This window comes from Setaria italica, chromosome VI, assembly GCF_000263155.2.
Source record: "Setaria italica strain Yugu1 chromosome VI, Setaria_italica_v2.0, whole genome shotgun sequence".
Lineage (NCBI taxonomy): Eukaryota > Viridiplantae > Streptophyta > Magnoliopsida > Poales > Poaceae > Setaria > Setaria italica.
The window spans coordinates 17,543,064-17,546,473 of record NC_028455.1 but is presented as its reverse complement, the minus strand read 5'-3'; positions in this window follow the sequence as shown (position 1 = coordinate 17,546,473).

Genomic DNA, 3,410 nt, shown 5'->3' with positions numbered 1-3,410 from the left:
CACTCTTTGTCTGGAGCAGGTCCAGGTCCAGCTTTAACCTTGAGCGGTGGGTTTGGCTTGGACGTTCCAGCCTTGCCCTTTTTCTTCTAAGAATTGCCCTTCTTCTTAAAGCTAGGCTTGTTCTGTATAGCCATCACATGGCTGGTACTAGCGCTTTTCTTGATGTCAGCCTCTGCTGTTTTAAGCATGCCACACAGCTCATTCAGACCCTTCTCCGTCTCATGCATATGGTAGTTCGAGATGAAGTTCCCATAGCTAGGCGGAAGAGACGAAAAGAAATGAAATCAGTGGCCAACTCTTGGCCTAGTGGGAAGCCCAGCTTCTCCAACCGTTGAGTGTAACCAACCATCTTGATTACGTGTGGTCCTACTGTTGCGCCTTCTGCTAGCTTGCTCTCAACAAAGGCTTTAGACACATTGAACCTTTCAGTCCTGGCTTGTGTTTGGAACATGTCTCTAAGCGCCACGATCATATCGTGCGCCTCATGGTTTGTTTCGAACTGCATCTGCAGCTCGGGTTCCATGCAAGCAAGCATAAGGCAGCTTACTTCGAGGTTAGCATCACATGCTTTCTTGTAAGCATTCTTAGCAGCAGCGGGTGCATCATCAGTAGGTTCTTCTGGTAGTGGGTTGTCTAGAACATCTTCCTTTTTCTCAGCCCTGAGAACAATTCTCAGGTTACGGATCCAATCCGAGTAATTTGTTCCATTCAACTTGTCCTTCTCAAGGACCGAACGCAAAGCAAACGGTGTAGTGCTGCTAGGTGCCATTTAATCTACAACAAAGTAATGCAAAATACACTAAGACAAACGTATCCATGATAGAGCAAATCACATTAAACTATTTTAACAGAATCTACTCCCACTAAAATCAATATCCCTCTATTGAAACTTAGTGATTCAGGATCCACAACTAACAAGTCTACTAGTGAGCTTTAGCATCACCGCTAGCAAACATGGTAGATCGGTAAGCAACTTTTGCTAATCATATCACATATGACTCCTGTTGTTGGGTGACATCTCTATGTCTCGGCACCCAACCTTTATGCCCCAAGGTCCTTAACCGTTAAGATGACCTTGTCAAGCAAACCAACCCTTATGCGTGTAAGTGTCCGACACAAACCCGTCTAGTCAAGGAAAATAGTGGCACCCTAATTTCATAGACCCACCACTAATTGTACAAGACATGGGACGGTGCAAGTTTTAGTTGGGAGGGCATACTAACTTAAACTTTGTGAAGGATCGTTCTACTTCTAACATCACAACATGCAGAAAGTAAAACATAAACAGAATAGCATTCACACAGTTGTGACACAGTATGGCCCGTTTTCATATGGTGATCTCCATCTCCATAGAACCTGTTCACCATGGTGATCTCCATCTCCATGTTCCATGTGCGCCATCCTCCTGGTGATGAGTCCTCCAAGAACTAGAACATGCTATTACGCCTAATAGCTAGTAAAGAAGCTACTAATGAAGATTACATAGTTGCTTGGATCATCACAGATTGGTACGCAGACCATTAAATACAATAAAGTGACAACACATATGGCTCCTGCCGTGTTGCCGTACGCGTGACACGCAGATCACAAATGAGTTACACACATGCATCACATACACAAGGGGGCCATACTGATCACAAGATACATACATACATCCTGCAAAACAGAGTTAGGCGCCCTAACGTTCCAAACTTCGGATGCCCGAAACTCCATCTTCCAAGCCGAATTTGGGAAATCTAATTTCGCCGTAAATGGTGAAGCGGTTGAATTTCATGAGTAACTTTTTCTGTAGATCAATTTTCATATAAAATTCGCCCCGATCCGAGATCGTACCGAAAAGTTACGGCTGATTTACCGAAGCATACGCATACGGCAAAAACCCGACCCCGGCAGTAGATCTCATCTACTATTGCACATCTAATGCGCCTGGCGTATGACCCTGGATTTTGATTCGACCAATCATATTGATCTTCGCTCACTGCAACTGGATTTACGTGTATCACTTAACTCCGATGGCGGAAACCGACCGGTAGGAGTATGTCGTTACACTACCATTGCAGCAAAGGCACGAAACCAGGACATAGATCAAACTGAAAACTCGCATATCTCCATATGCACACATCCCGAATCCAAAACTAAGCAGCTACGGCTCTGATACCACTGTTAGGATACGAGGTAGGCTACACTAGCGCAAATCAAAATTTCTACCGCGTAAAACCAGGAAGAACTGCCGTATAAGGATCACGGGATTACCACTTGACGCACTACTGGTGCGGAAGATGTAGATATGCGTCGATGCAGTGAAGACGATCACGTAGTCGTACGTAGTCGATCAACGTAGTCGTACGTAGTCGATCACGTCAACGTCCAGCAGCTCGTCCACGTGCAGCAAGATCGCCCCCGGTGCCGCGGCTCGTCGTGGCTCGTCTGCGGCTCGTCGGCGGTTCGTCCAAGTGCTGCAGGCGCAACACCTCCAAGGTATCCACACGTGCAGGGAGGAAGCGTCGCAAGCCGGACTGCTAGATCTGCGAGTTACAACAGGTGAGGGCGTGGGAGGCGCGGCAGGTGTGTTTCGCCAAAGAGGTGTCAACCCTAGGGCGCCCCCACCCCTCTATTTATAGAGGTTCCTAACGGGCCTCTGGGTCCGAGGCCCATTAGTACTTCTAAACCTAATCCAACTAGGATCAGATCCGAATTGGGCTTCCAGCCCCTTAAGTGTGTGACCCTATGGGTTCGGATACGTATAGACATGGCCCGAGTACTCCTACTCGGCCCAAATAGTCGGTAGCGGCCTCTAGCAAGACGTGCCAACTCCTATACGCACACGAAGATCATATCAGACGAACCATCACAACATAATATACATGCTATTCCCTTTGCCTCACGATATTTGGTCTAGCTTCAAGCCGACCGCTCTTTCTCGATCCAGTGATTCGGAATCCCTTTGTAGGTTAACTCTTAACCGTACGTAGCATGGCCATGCATTTTCGGATCCGATCACTCGAGGGGCCCAGAGATATCACTCTCAATCAGAGAGGGGCAAATCCCATCTTGATTGACCATGTCTCATAGCATACTTCTTGACAAACCCGAAAGCTACCTTTATAACTACCCTGTTACGGCGTATCGTTTGATAGCCCCTAAGTAGGTCGATCCACATCTAGAATACATGCGACAATCTCAGATCTAAGGACAAAGCGTATATGTTGTTTAAAGAGAGAACTACTTCTCGTGTTGGGTCAGTCCTAGCACATGTCTCCACATGTGTCCACATTATTAGTTCAACATCTCCATGTCCATGACTTGTGAAACATAGTCATCAACTAATACATGTGCTAGTCTAATATTCATGTGTGTCCTCACATGAACTCCGACTAGGGACAACTTTAGAATAACCATACAAGTAAAGA